We start from the raw sequence: 19,233 nt of genomic DNA, 5'->3' as shown, positions 1-19,233 counted from the left end.
CAGATGGAGTTGAAATATTATTTAAATTCTATAAAAATCAATCAAATAAAGCAAGGAAAACATTTGATATATGTAAAAAATATAATTTACTTCGTTACCTCTGGCAGTTAATTTTTTTTTCTGTTCGTGTTTTTTTTTCTTGTATCCATTTCTGCTCCTGTAGTTGTATTTGTAAATTATTTACACATTAAATAAAAATAAAATAAAAATGTCGGTCGTATACGTTACACTATAATATAACGCAAACATCTATTCTGGACTATTTTTTTCAGTTTATTATTATTCGACTAATATTTTTGTGGTTCATAGCAACGGTCACTAAGGAAGTTCATCTGATAACCCGGAAGTCCTCTGATTGACCACGTTTCGCTTTCTGTGTTCAAACCCACGTGTTTACAGCCACTGCAGCTGCAGGAATTGTTTGTGTTTTTCAGATCGACTCTGAAACAAATGGAGAATCTGTTGCTTAATCTGGAAACTGAGGCGCACTCTTTCATGGAGATTGTTCTTAAATCGATCGTGCACGAAGTTTCGGAAGTTTTCCGAAACCGGACAGATGATTCCGAGAAGTCGATTGAAGAAAACCTCCGCCGGATCTCCCAGGTTCTGGCGAGACGGGTCTTGATTAAAATCATGTCTGTCGACAATGTTTTCGGGGCCGAAATCGCGCAAATGAAGCAGGAAAACGAGCTTCACTGTTTCATGGGGGTTTTGCTCAAATCGTTCGTGTCTGAAGTTTCAGAAGTTTTCCGAAACACGATGTCTGACTCTGAGAACGAGTTTCAAGACAAACTCCACAGCGTCTCCCAGATCCTGGTGAGTCGGGCCGTGATAAATATCACACAGTGTGTCAAGGACAGTTTCGGGACAGAAATAACGCGAATGAAGGAAAACGAGACCTTTAAAGTGCGATTGCAGCTGTGGGAGAAGGAGTCGGGAGCAGGAGATCAGGGAGGGACAGATCATGTTGGACTCATGCCTCCCTGTGAAATCACTGCAGAAACAAATGAAGAAACGGAGCCGTCGGGTAAGTGCAGTGACTTTTAATTAGTAACGTTTGTGTTTAAAAACGGTGTTTTTAACTTCCTCACTGTTGAAACTGTAGTGGAGAGATGCAGAGCGAAGTAGGAAAGGTTTGTGATGTTGCCGAGGGATTCTTTTCTGCGAACTAAACTAGTTGTGGTCTGGTTATATTCTCATTAATGTTATTGCTGTTCTTTAAATGTGGACAGAAATATGTCGTCAGTTGATACACTTTCTCCATGTGAAAGCCAATTTAGGAGACTTTGGAGTCTTGGAAATATGTTTGTGGGCAGATTATTTATCGACGTGGCGGTAGCTATCTCTTCTGTGCATTGTTAATGTATCGCATTGTACAGCAGTGTCCAGTCAGCCAGTGTGTCTGTATTAACCCCTCTCTCTCTCAGTGCAGTGTTCATGTGCTGTAGTGTCCAGTCAGTGTGTCTGTATTAACCCCCCTCCAGTGCAGTGTTAAATACTGGCAATTTAGACAGAACAAAAGTTTTCGTGAAATTACATCCCCGACTGTCCTCCGCTGCCCTTTTCAATCTTCTGGAGAGCACAAAAGAGTCTTACGGAAATTATTACAACTTTTTTCGGTCAGCTTCTCCTCCTAGACCCTGTTAATTGCTACGATGAGTTGCTTTGTGCTCTGTTTTGCCGTCTTCTGAATATAGTCTGAGGAATACCCAACGAAGAAGTGATGTAGCTGGTGTAGTAAAGGAGGCTTAATTATTATATAACCACTAATATCAAGATAGCGCTTGCTTTCCCCCCACAATTGGAAAGTAAAATATTATTTTTTACGGTTTTAAAACTTGCATATTTTATGTAAAACAAAATTACATAAATTCGACTACCTTCAGTTCGGGAACAAGTAAAGGTTTATACCCTGCCGGAAAGAGAAGATACACCATTTCAGCTGTGGAAGAAGGTTTTGACGCCTGAAGAAGGCTCCACAGCCGAAATGTTGTTTCTTTTCTTCTCTTTTCAGCACAGGAATATACCTCTACTTGTTCCTTTGCAGCCTACACATACTGATGCAGCTCCCTACGTGAACTACTTTAGGTATTCATGCTGTATGTATTATTTACATCTGTAGAGTATGTATTACTTTCAGATTCATCCTGTTTGTGTTCTAGGTACAATGTTTTGACGTAAAGATTTGATTTCGCCACCCCATTTTGATGAATATAATATTGGTTAACCTGCAGTATATTTTGTAGATGGAATATTTAAAAGTAGACACATTCAATAGTACAAAGCTTTGAGGTCCAGCCTAGTTTGCATTGAAAAAAAGCAAATTAATGATTTTCTTCCTACTGTCATTTGTGTACTGGGATAGTCGAGTTTAAATTTATTTAGTAACGCAAAGCCGTGGATAAACAGGGCGGTATCACCAATTTTTACCTTGTTTACTTTGCCTGTTTGGAGTCAAGTCTGCTCAACACGAGTGAACACAATGCGTCACTGCCTTTTGGTTCAGGGATAGACGCAGTGAGATTCAAATTCATCAGCCTGCGAATGGAGAAAGGATAAAAAACGTATTTAAGAAATTCTGTCCACATGCACTCACTCACTGCAAAAGCAGCAGCAACCACAGGAAGCGTTTTGACCCGCGTAACAAACCGGTGACATCACGTGGTGTCCCATCCCCCCTTTTTGTAACGGTGCCCCTCAAATCCTCATGTACTTGAAGTCCACACTTACGCTGTGTCATGGAGGTGTGGACCTGGAGGAAGGGCTTAGGGTACAGTTTGAAAATTGGGACGTGTTCTTATAATGTTAGTGAATAGGGAGGACAAGTTACGCCATGAATCAATAAAAATGTGTGTTGAATGTCTGATAAACCCTTTAACATTGACACAAGAGCAGGATTTGTGGCTTCTGCGGTTCTGAGCCTCACATTGTCTTGCAAATGTACTCATCTGTGTGACAGTGAACCCTTTCTCAGTCTGTCTGGGGGGTGGGGCTCAAGCTACTGTTCCTCAATTTAACATCTGATTCATCCTCACTACCAGATAGGGCTTAAGAATTTAAAGTGAATATTTAACAGGTTGTGATATGTGTATATATAACCAATATAAATGTCAATATAATATACGTATTAATTATTATATAAGGAGAATATGTCTCCTTCTTATAATAATTATTGTGGTTTTGTTTTTGTTACTGAGAGATCTTGCTACATAGTGTATATATATAAAACCATTTTCTGTTGCAATTCAAGGTTCTGGATCGTACAAAAAATACTTTTCCTTGCTGAAACTCTAACACACAAGAGAGAATGGTGATATACATAGAAAAATAGGTACCAGATGATAATTTGTAGCGGCTTCTCGAATATTTATCTCATTTTATTTGCTCTGTTTCTTATATTGGGAAAATAAAGTATATGCTCAGTAGAGGGGCAAAGTTTTGAGTAGTGTCGTGGGAATTTTCTCTAAACACTTAAACAAACAAGCAGATAGAGATTCTTCATTTGAATAGTAAGCTCTGTGAATTTGCCCCCCCCCCCCTACAGACAGCACAAACAATGAAACTCACCTCATTCGTTAGTACTGGGATTGTGCCGGTTTGTGCTGTGAAAGTAGTGTTTTTGCTGCTTTCGTTCCCGAGATATAGCGCCTTGTTTTTCCGGTGATCACGTGACCATGCACAGTGACTTTGACTTCCAGTAACCCCATCTGCCAAGTTCAAGCACTCTGTTACCAGCGCGAGAGTAACAATTCTGCAACTCTGTTCCTCTGTTTGCCCAGGTAGGGGGCGGCGGTGGATTTTGCATTTAATATCATTATCTTCTATGTGTTTGTGTGAACAGGAAAATTACATTTGTCTCCAATATCATACCCAAATTAGAAGAGTTTCAGGTGTAGCCTTAAAAAGCGAACATTAGCAAACAATTGTATGTTTTTACAAAGAGGCTTTAACAAACAAGTCTTAATACCTCATAGTATTGTACTTTTTTAAAAATCTGAAGAAGTAATCAGTTTCGTATTGTCTCCTTCTTAAGTAAACATAGGCATCAAGGGATATGTGAAGATTTTTATCTGTGTTTCTGGTCAGACCTTGGTATAGAATACAGCGTGAGGGCACACCTTGACCACTGAAGACACAGATTTGATTGTCTTTGTTAGATCATCAAATTTATCCCAGATGAAGTCATGTCTTTTGCAGTATGCAATGTAATGACCCAGGACATGTTTGCTGGCAGGTTGGCAGAACGCAGTGACAACTCTTAATTTGAAGGTCTTCCCATTTAATTCCAGGTTATGTGGAAAATCTGAAAGTTGATCCTCAAAGATATTTTGAGACTGGACAGTGTTTTCTTCATGACTCAGCCAATCTCCCATGTCACCAGTTTGAGAGAGACATTTTGATTGGCTTAATTTAATTTGTTTCTGTACAGCCTCCTATAGCCCTGTTACTCCTCTTGCTCTCAGCGTATTCAAATCTACAGAAACAAATGGGATATTGCGTGACTCCACAATGGAGGGGGCAACTTGACGATGAGCGCCGACTCAGTGCTACCACACTAGGCACTGTTAAGAACACTTTTGCTATGATTTCTGAAATGTTACATTCAGCCCTCACTTGTTGTAGCCCTGACTATTTTCGTTGCACCAAAAATGTCCCTCAAAATTGTAGCTCTTAGAACATAAACATCTTTGTGCACACCTTTCTGTGCCAAATGTTTCACCAGTTGTAGATGCTATCTACAGCCTGATTAACATAGCTGCTAGAAGTCCTGCTGTCACAATAGGCACTGCATAGGCACTGACATCAAAGGCACAAGTGTTCAGTACACTCACAGTGTCTCCACTCACCTTTACTGGGGGCAGGTCTCTGCTGCTTCAGTTCCTCATCAGAGCCACTACAGCTTTTTTCACAGGAACAGAATAATCTATGTGTAACCACTCAGAATGAGGCACAAGATAAAAAGATGGTTTCCATTTTTTAGGTGGTGCAGCAAGCCCTCTCCAATTTTCCAAACAACTCAGATTTTATGGATACACCATTTCTTTGTCCTTTTTGAGCTCTGTTTGTTTTTCAGAACTCATAACAAGTGTTCTGCTCTGCTGTTCTAGAGAGCTGGATGTGGTAGAACTGATAATGGCCCTCTCACACTGCTGGGAAACACCATGAACACCCATTGATATTCTCATACCTTCTATGGGTGCTAGGTGCTTCATAAGGAACCTGTCAACTCATGCTTCAGCACTGATTGTTTTAGGATTTTGAAATCCACCTCCACACTGGCTGAGCTTGCAGTGATGTTCACACTTTTGAAAAGTGGAACCATTAAGCCAGTCCAGAGTGGGAGATATCAAGCAAGCCTGGTGAGATGAGGAACAATCTCCGGTAGGAAATGCAGGTTATGTCTATCACCACTGTCCACAGCAAGCAACCTGCATTCTTCACAGATTTCTGTTACCCAGTCTTTCAATGCTGTCGGGCATGCATCAAGGGTACAGCTTGGCTCTTGGTCCCCAGCTACACCTATTTCTTCTAGAACTTCATCAGAAGAAAAAGCATCGTATCCTTCTGCTATTTTTTTGTTGTAAGTGTGAGGTTTTAAGTGTGACTTTATAGTTTGCAGTTACTCTGTTATGCATGTATACATTGATTCTTTGTTACCTTTGCAGCCCTGCAGCACTTGGGTATATTCTTTTGTCGGGTTGTCTGGCAGCACAGCCTGAATGTTAGTACTGTTAAGTTCCTACCCTCCTAACAGTGCCTGTAGGTGATGAATCCTGGAATGAAGGGCAAATATGTAGAATGAGTACTATGGTGCAACAACATACATTATTTAAAATACAAAAAAACAAATCCTGTCCTTACATCGACTTTCATAACCAAACAGTGTGTAAAATGTTTAACAATGTCAGAATAACAATAAACAATGCAGAGCTTTAATCCAGTACATTTCATTGGTCTGTTAAGTGTGGTTACAGTGTAACACACCACATGATGCAATTTTATACCAACTCTGTACTTCCTTAATATACTCTGTTGTGTGAGGGTATAACTTAATATAGCTCTAAAGTTTGCCACAAGCCACCTGGGAGACACCCCAAACATGTGGAAGAAGGTGCTCTGGTCAGATGAAACCAAAATCGAACTTTTTGGCCACAATGCAAAACGATATGTTTGGCGTAAAAGCAACACAGCTCATCACCCTCAACACACCATCCCCACTGTCAAACATGGTGGTGGCAGCATCATGGTTTGGGCCTGCTTTTCTTCAGCAGGGACAGGGAAGATGGTTAAAATTGAGGGGAAGATGGATGCAGCCAAATACAGGACCATTCTGGATGAAAACCTGTTGGAGTCTGCAAAAGACCTGAAACTGGGACGGAGATTTATCTTCCAACAAGACAATGATCCCAAACATACAGCAAAATCTACAAAGGAATGGTTCACAAATAAACGTATCCAGGTGTTTGAATGGCCAAGTCAAAGTCCAGACCTGAATCCAATCGAGAATCTGTGGAAAGAGCTGAAAACTGCTGTTCACAAACGCTCTCCATCCAACCTCACTGAGTTCGAGCTGTTTTGCAAGGAAGAATGGGCAAGAATTTCAGTCTCTCGATGTGCAAAACTGATAGAGACATACCCCAAGCGACTTGCAGCTGTAATCGCAGCAAAAGGGGGCTCTACAAAGTATAAACGCAAGGGGGCCGAATAATTTTGCGCGCCCCACTTTTCATTTTTTTATTAGTTAAAAAAATTTCAAAAATCCAATAGATTTCGTTCCACTTCACAATTGTGTCCCACTTGTTGGTGATTCTTCACATAAAATAAAAAAATTATATCTTTATGTTTGAAGCCTGAAATGTGGCAAAAGGTTGAAAAGTTCAAGGGGGCCGAATACTTTCGCAAGGCACTGTATATCTCGGGAATGAAAGCAGCACAAACGCTACTTTCAACAAACCGGCACAAACGCAGCACTAACGAATGAGGTAAGTTTCATCGTATGTGCTGTCTCTCTCAGTCCAGTGTTAATGTACTGCAGTGTCCAGTCGGTGTATCTGTATGAACCCCTCTCTCTCAGTGCAGTGTTCATGTACTGGAGTGTCCAGTTAGTGTGCCTGTATGAACCCCTCTCTCTCAGTGCAGTGTTAGTATGCTGTAATTTCCAGTTTGTCCTTGTCAGTATAAATCCCTCACTCTCAGTGTAGTGTAAATGTACTGTAGTGTGCAGTCAGTGTGCCTGCATGAACCCCTCTCTTTCTCAGTGCAGTGTTAATGTAAATGTCATGTATTATTATTATTTCTGTAGTCTTACTTTTTACACGGTAATTAGGTTTCTGACAAAGCTTGTATATCTAAAATCACGTATTATCAGAAACCCACTTAAACTCTATTATTCCTCTATGCTTAAACAACCCAAATTGATTGCGAGAATACTAGACGTGTGTTTGTGTAGCTTAAAGCTTACAGCTTTAGCTTGAAGCTTTTAAGATCACATGGCCTCAGCTATCATTACTATGCTAATGTTACTCATATATACATCCATACCAAATCTTATGCTGATGTGGCTGTCTCTATTCTAATTGCATCTCTGACATAAGAACTTGGATGACTCAAAATGTCCTTCATGTTAACTGTGACAAGACTGAAACCATGCTTATTGGCACCACCCACCAACTTTATAAAACCAGTAAGAAACCCTATCTGTAGATGGTCTTGTACTTGAGCTTCAGTCTAAACTGAAAAACTTGGGGATGATATTTGACGTTCGACCCACATGCGCAGAATGTTGTCAAAACATCTTTCATTCACTTCAGAAATATTCCTCGACTACGCCCTATGTTATCACTATAACATAGTGGCTGAATGTGTTGTCTAATCTTGAATCGACTACTGTAACGCTCTACTCTCTGGGGTTTCTAAATCCCCATTGAACAAACTCCAGTATGTCCACAATTTGGCAGCCAGAATCCTGACCAGGTCTAGTGCAAGTGTTCACATTACTCCTATCCTGGAGTCCTTGCACTGGCGAGTTATCATCCTACTCCCCACCTCACAACCTTCGCTCTTCTAATTCTGGTCTCCTTACTGTCCCCCAAGCCCGTCTACATTGTATAGGTGACATGGCCTTCACCTGTTATCCCCCCAAGCTCTGGAACTCTCTCCCTAAGGATATCGGAGAGTCACCTTCTCTAAACTCCTTCAAATCCAGACTCAAAACCTTTTTCTTCAGAAGAGCCTTTATTTAACTGTTCTTTACCCCTCTGCTCCTACTGTACTTAGTACCACCATCTATTGTCTCCTCTAACTGTGTATTCTCATCATGCTAATTTTGTGTATTTTTTGTTGTTGGCATTCTGTAAAATACTGTGAGAAGCCACCTTTAGAGGTGGTATATAAAATAAAGTTGATTATTATTAATAAAAGTCTTGTCTTTTTGTCCTGTGTTTACAGGCTCAGAGGCCAGTGCTCTCTCCGACGCTGGGGAAAGGGCTCTTCTTGAACAGCAGCACAGTGAGGAGGAGTGGGGCTCTAGTCTGATGCAGGAGACAGGGCTCACTGCCGCAGAAGGGAAAGAGACACTCAGTGAGCAGCACACAGAGAGCAGACAGAGTGTGGAGAACCTGGACCCTGTGCCCATGATAAAGACAGAACCTGAGAGTGAGACAACTGGGCTCTTAGTATGTGATGATTTTACAGAGAAGATTAATAATCTGGACACAAACAATATTACACAGGGTTTTAATGAACTGGGCTGTGTCTCTGTACAAGAGCACAGTGAAGAACTGGATATTTTAAATCTTACAGAGCAGGACATGGAGCCCAAGTTGATTGACCCTGCAGAACAGCAGGCTGATGTACTTGGTGAAGAGAACAGTATTGAGTCACAGCACACAGAGAAGAGTCAGGACAGGGAGGAGCAACACCTCCTACAGGGCTTGATAATAATTAGGCCTTGTTCTGTTCAAGTGGAGAGACTGTCATTGCAGAGTCTAAAACAATCATATGATCCCTTAGTATCTGATGACTTTACACACAGTTTTCATATTCTGGTTACTGAGAAAACTGTTGAAAGTTTTAATGAACTGGAGACTATGTCTGTTCTTGGGCAACAACTGAATGAACTGGAAGGTTTCAGTTTCAGAGAGCTGGAGAAGGGGCCCCAGATGATTCACACTGCTGAGCAGCACACTGAAGGTCACGGTGGAGAAAACAAATCTCACTTTCAGCACACAGAGCAAGACCATTCCATGGAGCATTTGCAGAATAAGAGACCCCAGCACGATCAGAGGATGAGGAAGAATCACTCAAGGCCTTGCTCAGATGGAGTGGACAAACTGCCATTATGGCACAGGGAGGAGCAGCGTTTCTGTCAGTCTAGCATTTCAAAACCCTACCAGCACCTTCACACAGGAGAGAGACCATTCAGCTGCAGTCAGTGTGGGAAGAGTTATAGACAATCAAGTAACTTAATAACCCACCAGCGCATTCACACAGGAGAGAGACCGTTCAGCTGCAGTCAGTGTGGGAAGAGTTTTAGTCATAAAACCCACTTACAATCACACCAGCGCATTCACACAGGAGAGAGACCGTTCAGCTGCAGTCAGTGTGGGAAGAGTTTTAGTCAGTCAAGTAACTTAAAAACCCACCAGCGCATTCACACAGGAGAGAGACCGTTCAGCTGCAGTCAGTGTGGGAAGAGTTTTAGTCAATCATTTGACTTAAAAACCCACCAGCACATTCACACAGGAGAGAGACCGTTCAGTTGCAGTCAGTGTGGGAAGAGTTTTAGTCGGAAAAGCCACTTACAATCACACAAGCACATTCACACAGGAGAGAGACCGTTCATCTGCGATCAGTGCGGGAAGAGTTTTAGTCGGTCATGTACCTTAATAACCCACCAGCGCATTCACACAGGAGAGAGACCGTTCAGCTGCAGTCAGTGTGGGAAGAGTTATAGTCAATTACGTGACTTAATAACCCACCAGCGCATTCACACAGGAGAGAGACCGTTCAGCTGCAGTCAGTGTGGGAAGAGTTTTAGTCATAAAACCCACTTACAATCACACCAGCGCTTTCACACAGGAGAGAGACCGTTCAGCTGCAGTCAGTGTGGGAAGAGTTTTAGTCATAAAACCCACTTACAATCACACCAGCGCTTTCACACAGGAGAGAGACCGTTCAGCTGCAGTCAGTGTGGGAAGAGTTTTAGTCAGTCAAGTAACTTAAAAACCCACCAGCGCATTCACACAGGAGAGAGACCGTTCAGCTGCAGTCAGTGTGGGAAGAGTTTTAGTCAATCATTTGACTTAAAAACCCACCAGCACATTCACACAGGAGAGAGACCGTTCAGTTGCAGTCAGTGTGGGAAGAGTTTTAGTCGGAAAAGCCACTTACAATCACACAAGCACATTCACACAGGAGAGAGACCGTTCATCTGCGATCAGTGCGGGAAGAGTTTTAGTCGGTCATGTACCTTAATAACCCACCAGCGCATTCACACAGGAGAGAGACCGTTCAGCTGCAGTCAGTGTGGGAAGAGTTATAGTCAATTACGTGACTTAATAACCCACCAGCGCATTCACACAGGAGAGAGACCGTTCAGCTGCAGTCAGTGTGGGAAGAGTTTTAGTCATAAAACCCACTTACAATCACACCAGCGCTTTCACACAGGAGAGAGACCGTTCAGCTGCAGTCAGTGTGGGAAGAGTTTTAGTCAGTCAAGTAACTTAAAAACCCACCAGCGCATTCACACAGGAGAGAGACCGTTCAGCTGCAGTCAGTGTGGGAAGAGTTTTAGTCAATCATTTGACTTAAAAACCCACCAGCACATTCACACAGGAGAGAGACCGTTCAGTTGCAGTCAGTGTGGGAAGAGTTTTAGTCGGAAAAGCCACTTACAATCACACAAGCACATTCACACAGGAGAGAGACCGTTCATCTGCGATCAGTGCGGGAAGAGTTTTAGTCGGTCATGTACCTTAATAACCCACCAGCGCATTCACACAGGAGAGAGACCGTTCAGCTGCAGTCAGTGTGGGAAGAGTTATAGTCAATTACGTGACTTAATAACCCACCAGCGCATTCACACAGGAGAGAGACCATTCAGCTGCAGTCACTGTGGGAAGAGTTTTAGTCAGAAAAGCCACTTACAATCACACCAGCGCATTCACACAGGAGAGAGACCTTTCAGCTGCAGTCAGTGTGGGAAGTGTTTTAGTCGATCTAGTAACTTAATAACCCACCAGCGCACTCACACAGGAGAGAGACCATTCAGCTGCAGTCAGTGTGAGAAGAGTTTTAGTCGATCAAGTACCTTAATAACCCACCAGTGCATTCACACAGGAGAGAGACCAGTCAGCTACAGTTAGTATGGGAAGAGTTTTATACAGTCAGGTGACTTAAAAACCCCAATTTATTCACCAGTTTTTTTATTTAATCATAGTCTTAGTCAAGTCAACTAAAATGCCCAAGTTCAAGTAGGTAGATGCGTCAGCATTTGACATACGAAGTAGGCTCCACAGCCGAAACGTTTATTTTCTTCTCTTTTCAGCATGGAACAAACCTTTACTTGTTCCCAAAATGTATATTAGTCATGGTCACTTTGTAGTCACCCACTTTTGAGTTCGTCTGGTCTGTTAAATTTTGACTATACTCTTACTTACATTTCTTTACAGTTGACTAAAACAGAAACAGTTCTTGTCATGGAGTTTAATTTATGTGTATAATAAGTTTTTAGTTTTATTCGATTTTAATGAATTAGGTCTAAATTGAATTGAATTCCTTTATAGTCTTGGAATGTTACGTTTAGTCCTGTTTAATTTATAATTAAGGCTGTTGGATAGGCTTGTAATTGTGTAACAGCTTTTAACTTACCTTATTAAGCAAGAAATGTGTATAGAACAGATTTGGATCCTTAACTGTCACTCTTACGGAAAAAAAAAGTCACACATCTGATTAAACAAAATTCTACAAAATTCATAGTTTTTGTTGCACAATCTAAAGTTTATTTACCCCTAGAGAGGATATATATCAAATACAAGAAATATTCATTCAGTAAAGGGTACAGATGCGGCCATTCAAAATGCAAGGTTCAAACCCATACCACAGGCACCTATGCATGCGGCACCGTGCCCTACTGATAGGTGATAGCTGTTTTTGAACATTCAACCTCAGGGTTATAATTCAGTCACTTAAGCAATCACACCACTGAGGCAGTCATGTGACAAGCACATCTCAACGGAAAGTCTTATACTACTGTTTGTGCAAAAGTACATGAATATAGTTATACCATTATTAATTTCTTTAGATACGCGATTCCATATTATATTCCCTATTAATCCAATTCTAAAAGTATGCTTCTTTTAACTCCGATATCGAGCGTATTCGCAGAAAAGCTTAAAACTATCACAGATTAAATGATTAAATCTTTCCACGACCGACCAACACACCACGAGTGCCCCTGTTGGTCATTTTGGCCAGCCAATCACGTACCGTGGTACGGCGCGGTGGCGCATGCGTAGATGCCCATGGTAAGGGTTTGTACCGTGCATTTTGAATGGCTGCATCTGTACGTTTCTCTCTTGTCGAGGTGTGAGAGGGTAGTGTGTAGAGCAGTTTCGAAGGCATCCTCTGTTGATCTGTTTTGTCGGTATGCAAATTGCAGTGGGTCCAAGGTGTCAGCCAATAAGATCTGGATTTTCTGTACGTGTCCTTGTCTCCAGAGTTGAAGGCGGTTGCTCTAGCTCTGAGTTTAGCTCGTACTTTGCCATTTACCCACAGTTTTTGATTCGGGTATGTGCAAACAGTAATCCTGGGGACAACATCTTTTATGCATTTCCTGATATAGCTAGTAGAATAGTCCACGCACAAAGTAATGTCATGAAAACTCTGCCGATTAGTGGTGGCAAAGCAGTGACTTAGAATAGAGTACTATTCCTCTGAGCAGCGCTGGTGTGGTCCTTGTCTCAGGCTTCTCCTGCCTGAGTTTCTGCCTATAGGCAGGGAGTAGCAGGATAGAGGGGTGATCAGATTTGCCGAATGGAAGTCGGGTAGGCTTTGTAGCCATCCCGGAAGGGAGTGTAAACATTGTCCAACGTATGTATTCCGTGCGTCGTGCTGATGTAGTTTTGGCATGATTTTCTTCAGGTTCGCACCACTGAAGTCCCCCACAGTGATGAATGCGACCTCAGGGTATGAGTTTTTATGTTGCTAAGGTGTTGGTGTAGTTCCTCCAGTGCTTTTGTGGTGTTTGCCTGCAGTGAAATATACACCGCTGTGTAAATTTCCTCGGTAGATAGAACGGGCAACATTTTATTGTCAGGTGTTCAAGGTGTGGAGAGCATGATGATGAAATAGTCTCCACAGCTGTACACCAGGAGTTTTTAACCATGATGCACACCCCTGCCCCTGATATTCCCTGAGTCCACTGTTCTGTCCTGACGGTGGACAGAAAAACTTCTCGGGAGGATAGCGATGTCTGGAATAGATGAATAAAGCCAGGTTTTGGTAAATGCTAGCATACTGCAGTTTTTAATGTCCCTCTGGAAAGCAAGCCTTGACCTCAGCTCGTCCAGCTTGTTGTCAAGTGACTGAACATTAGTGAGAAGTGGAGTGTGATTGCTGTGTTGTCTCACTCTAACCAAGACACCTGCCTGCTTACCTCTCTTCCTGTGCCATTGCCGCTTTCCTCCAGGAACAGGTACAGGTAAGACTCCATAGTCCAGGTAGTCCAGGCATGTTTTATGGATTATGGACAGAACTTCTGTAACTCTGCAACACCCAGTGCACCCCATACACCATTAAAAGGACAATGGCATTGCAAAATTGACATTCTTGAAAACATACCTTTTGTTTTCTGCATTCCTGTACTTCCTCATTTTCCTCAATCCTGTTTAACCAACAGCAGTTCTCTTTTTCTTTCACTTCCTCATGGGGATGCAAATGCTAGTCATTTAACAGCTAAAACTGGAGTATAGCTGAAAAAAATAAGAAAACAACCCAATTATATTTTAGCCATGCTTTAGACCAAGCACATTTTGCTACTACATTAATCTGAAATATTTGCACGAAACTGACATGCTGTATACAGATGCAGCCATTCAAAATGCGCGGGCGATACCGCATTATTTTGTGGTACGCTGTACGCAGTCTACCGCAAGCTACCGGTAAATACCGCGAGTTATCGTAAATTCTCCTATAATACGACAAGCAAAATAATAGTATCCGGAATTTCCGCAAGGTGGAGCTAATAAAGCTCAACCTCTCATGTTTGAGCTGTGGCCATCAAAGTCTTTAACGAAGATATTACTAATAGTATTAATAATGAATGACCTTGGACAAGCTGTAAGTGTAAACTCAAAGTATTGCCCTGGTCAACATTCTTTTTTTCATTGACCATCTTTGTAAAAGTAACACAAAAGCATTTCACAAATTACGCATTTGTTTCCAATCATGCAAAGTACAGTAATTTTTGAGAATCGATTCACCATGCCTTTCACATGCTCATAAAAGAGATTGATTTAGGAACATAAACATATTACCGTATGAAAACTGTACTGTATACAGTATGTATATGTATATTTAATGTCTTAACTGTGCCCGTTTAAGTATTGAATATTCATATCTAATTTTACCACTGAAGGGAAATCTTAGTAGCTGAGCATTAAAAAAATAGGAGCATACTGCAACGCGTGTGAAGGCCATAAACGATATTAATTTTGGAACATAAACATACAGTATATGGCTGGTCTCGGTACTTTAAAGAAAACATACACGAAACATGGTTTCATTATGACCAGAATCGGTCTTGAGATATTTTTAACTTGATTTACAGTATTTGAGAGGTATGTCTTAACACCGATACTACAGTACGTAAATACTGCTCACGTATATGTTTCTAGGTTTATTCCATGCTGAAAAAAAGAAGAAAGAGAACACAACGTTTCGGCTGTGGAGCCTTCTTCAGGTGTGAGAGAGGCAGGGCAGTAGGCAAAGGTAAAGTAGCGGGAGAACAAAGGTTGAGAGGGAGGAGGAGTGAGAGGCGGGAGCAGGGGACGGAAAGAGAGGCCAATCAAAAGGTGTGAAGTCAGAATGGGTGCAGAGAGGTGTGAAATGAAACTTCCAATGAATGGAGAAAATTTAAAAGAACAGTAATCTGTCGTTAAGGGAAGGGAGAATGTGTGATCCTAGCTGCAGAATAATTTTAGTTTCGGTGGTCTTTCTGATGTATGAGTTCGGAAAACCGTCTTTGAGAACACAGACGGAGAGATTAGAGTGGTCGTGGCCGTCAGAGGTGAAATGAGAAACAATGGGCTTGGAGAGATCTTTAATCTTCACAGCCCTGACGTGTTCTCTGAAGCGGTCTCCGAGTCTCCTTCCTGTTTCCCCAATGTAGATGGCTGGGCGTTTACTGCAAGAGATACAGTAAATAAGGTTGCTGGAGGTACAAGATGCTGTCTGGGTGATGCGGAATTGTCCTGAGGGGCCTTGAATGAGTGTGGTGGTGGCTGTGTACTTGCAGGTGATACAGCGAGCTCTGTTGCAAGGGAAAGTGCCTGGTGTGGATGGTAGCTGAGGGCGGTCAAGGGAGCTGTGAACAAGGAGGTTACGCAGATTAGGTGGTCGGCGATATGAGATGATAGGGCGATCAGAAAAGAGGGCCCCAATGGAGGGATCATCCTGTAGGATGGAAAAGTTCTGGTTAATTGTCCTGGGGATAGGAAGTGTGTTAGGGTGGTAAGGAAGCACCAAAGGAATGCAGTTGTTACGGCAGGAGTTCCTGATCGGTTGATGGTCCGGGGGGTGTTTTTGGCTCAGGCAAGGGCCCTGTCAATCACACTGCTGGGGTATCCTCTGTTGATGAAAAATGAGTTCATTTCGAGGGCTTGGTTTTCGAAGTCGATGTCGTCGCTGCATAATCGTCGTAACCTAAGGAACTGTGAAAAAGGAAGAGAGTTTTTAGTGTGGTTGGGGTGAAATGAGCTGTACAGGAGGTAGCTGTGTGAATCCGTGGGTTTATAATAAACTGAAGTGTACAGTCGGGGGTAGTTGATAGACAAGTGGATGTCTAGAAACGGAAGAGTGGTGGAAGATATGTTAACCGTATATTTGAGGGACGGGTGGAAGTTGGTGAAATGGTGCAGGAAGAATTCAAGCTGATCATTAGAGCATGTGGCGGCACCGACGCAGTCATCAATATATCGTTTGTAGAGGTCAGGGACATAGCCAGTGTAGGAAGTGAAGAAGCGTTCTTCTACCCAGCCGACAAAAATGTTGGCATAGCTGGGTCCCATTCTGGTGCCCATGGCAACTCCACTGACCTGTTGGTAAAAAAGATTATTGAAAGAGAATGCCTTCAGTGTGAGGACCAATTCTGCAAGGCGTACCAGGGTGTGGGTGGGTGGATCAAGCACTGTGCGTGTGTCCAGCGTGTGCTTGAGGGCTGTAAGGCCGTCATTATGGGGAATGACGGTGTACAGAGATGTGATGTCCATGGTAAAAATGTGGCATTCGGTTAGGTTTATATTATGTTTATATTATGCATTTTTATATTATGTTTATATTATGCATTATGCATTATATTAGGTTTATATTATGCATTTCATACGGTCAAATTACTTTTGAGCAACTAATAAGAAGCGCGAAACGGTATGCCCAGGGCGTTTTAGTTTCGTTTTACTGGGACTCTGCTTTAACAATGTCGCCGTGGATTGATTAGAGATATCAAGTACATACAAGTCATTTTTTAAATGTTGTAGTTCGTCTTGAAAAAATGTTACGAGTACATCATCTATCAACAATTACACAGGTTCTGTTTCCATATTGCGGATTTTGGTTACGTAATATTATTTTCTAGATTTCACGTTGTGAATATATGATTTGGGCAAACAGAGCCGCAAAGAAGTACATTATGGGTTGTTGTTTTTTTTTGCAGTTTTATCTAGAACAAGCGATGCTTAAACCTTTGTCTGATTCTTGTGAAACTATCCACACGACAGTTACAGTACCTAGGAGTTGACTTCAGTGATGTCACTGATGGGATGTTTCTAAACATCCATCCTCTGTAAAACGTCTTCTCTAGTTGTCCTGCATATGTATTCGCTAATGAAGCTGTGTGTTCTGAGCCTGGATCTCTACATTTCTGTATGAACCAGCTTAGAGGGCTAAAGACAGCTTGTGTTTAAATTGAGTGTAAAGCAATTTATGCTTCTAAAGTCATGGTCAGCATTTATTATTGTACTGTGCTGTAAACTTGTTCTGTGCCTAGTCACATTATTTTATAGCGTTTTTATAGCGTTATCAAATCCGGTGGCGCTGTGTGTTAGTTTCCTGACTCCCATGTCACATGGTCTGTGATTGAAACCTGTGAAACCGGTTTAATTCGTCACAGCCAGCACTCCGGCAGAGAGGGGGTTGTACTCGTAAAGTAGAAGCAGGCGAGATTTCCAGCGAAAGACACCTCCCCCTCCCCCCCCACCCTCATACGATTCAAATTGTATTACAGCATTGTAATTACACATTGTAATTGTATTACACATTGTACACATGCTTAAAAGAGAAGAGAGAAAACGCAAGCCTTCTTCAGGTGTGAGGGTCTTCTGCTCAGAATGAAACGCTAAAATGTAATGTAGGCTCTGAATGGGTTCAATTATGATTTGGGCTTGATTAAGGTCGCTGCCTTTCATCTAAAACCCTACTTGAATCCTTCTAAACTAAAAATCAGTGTTAGTGAGTTCTAAATAAAGAGGTATCCAGGTAACAGTGAAACGGGCGGACAGTCTGGGGAGATCGCCCGTTTTCCATGTAATAGTTCCCTGGTTCCGCACCCCTTGGAGTTTCTCTCGCTCTCTCTCTGGTCACCTGATCATTAGCTTGAAAGATTTCAGTGCTTTGTGTATATTCTAATGGTAGTGGGGGCAGGGTGTGTGGGAATAGGTTTGGTTGAAATTGCATTGGAGATCTATGTTCTTCACACCTGAAACATTTTCTCTGAAAGCATTTTCTTCGCAGTTTAACCGATCTTGTTACAGCATGTTACAGTTTACTATTATTAACCATATTAATTTTAAGTGCTTAATGTAAAATCTTGTAAAAATATATTTTCATTGTTCAAATATACATTAAGTCTGACTATCATATAATAAGTTAAATACAAAACTAAAGAAAAAATAGGGTTAAATATAATTCAAAATATTTTGCTAACAATGTTAAAATAAAATGTATTAACTAAGGAGTAGGATGGCACAGTTGTTAGTATGTTTTTTGTTTTGTTTCTTTTTCATAAATACAACAGTAGTACCTGATGTCTCAGTGGCTTTCAAAATTAAATTATGCATGCAAACCTGTGAACTAGAAAGATAACTAAGATATCCATCCATTTATAATGGTGGCGAAGTGGTTAGCATTGCTATCTTGCAGCACTGGGGTCCTAGGTTCAATTCCTGCCATCCTGTGTGTGTGGGTTTACATGTTCTCTCTGGGTTACATGGTTTTTCTCCATATGTGTGATATGACTCCCTCTCGCACTCCAAAACATACTGGTAAGTTAATTGGTTTATGGGAAAACTGGCCCTGGTGTGTGTGTGTTTGTGTCTGTCTGTCCTGTGATGGACTGGCGCTATGTCCAGGGTGTATTCTGCCTTGTGTCCGTTGCTTACTGGGATAGGCTCCAAATCTTCTGTACTGGATAAAGAGATTAGAAATGGAAGTAAAGGCACTGTGTGGATGGAACTATACACAGTGTTAGAAACCCACTATGAAATGGCAGCATCTCACTGAGAATAAAATATCTTATAGTCCTGGCTTAAGGAAACAGCCTTTCCACCTCTCTTGCACATCAGTATCCATACTTAGTTATTTAAACAAATTGCCTCTAATTATAAACATCTTAATATGCTGGCTCTGTGGATCCGCATCAGCTATGTTTGCCCATTCCTTCAATTCATGTGCATCCAACACACAGTTCAATGCCAGCAACTACACATAATCTAAAATACAATCCTTATTTCAGTATCTATGTAAACATATAGTCTGTTAACTTTATCATCTTCATCAAAAGTATGCCTAACCTCATTAGGAAGTGTTCTTGTTATAAGTGTATTCCTCAGCTTTCCCCAAATTATCTTCTTCTTGTCAACATCTCTAGTCTTTTATCCTGCAATAACTCAGCCAACACTTAAATCTCCAAAAGCTGCTTGTGTTAATTTCTTTAAATCACAAATATCATGTGTAAATACT

At 41.5% G+C, this 19,233-nt stretch overlaps 1 pseudogene; it reads left to right on the top strand.

Moving 5' to 3' along the window:
- The first annotated feature begins 393 nt into the window (after window positions 1-393).
- On the top strand, window positions 394-11,534 carry LOC138242652 (zinc finger protein 436-like; annotated as a pseudogene).
- Window positions 11,535-19,233: the final 7,699 nt, after the last annotated feature.

Source organism: Lepisosteus oculatus, chromosome 14, assembly GCF_040954835.1.
Source record: "Lepisosteus oculatus isolate fLepOcu1 chromosome 14, fLepOcu1.hap2, whole genome shotgun sequence".
Lineage (NCBI taxonomy): Eukaryota > Metazoa > Chordata > Actinopteri > Semionotiformes > Lepisosteidae > Lepisosteus > Lepisosteus oculatus.
Note: the sequence above shows the minus strand (reverse complement) of the source record. Positions and strands in the feature narration are given on the sequence as shown.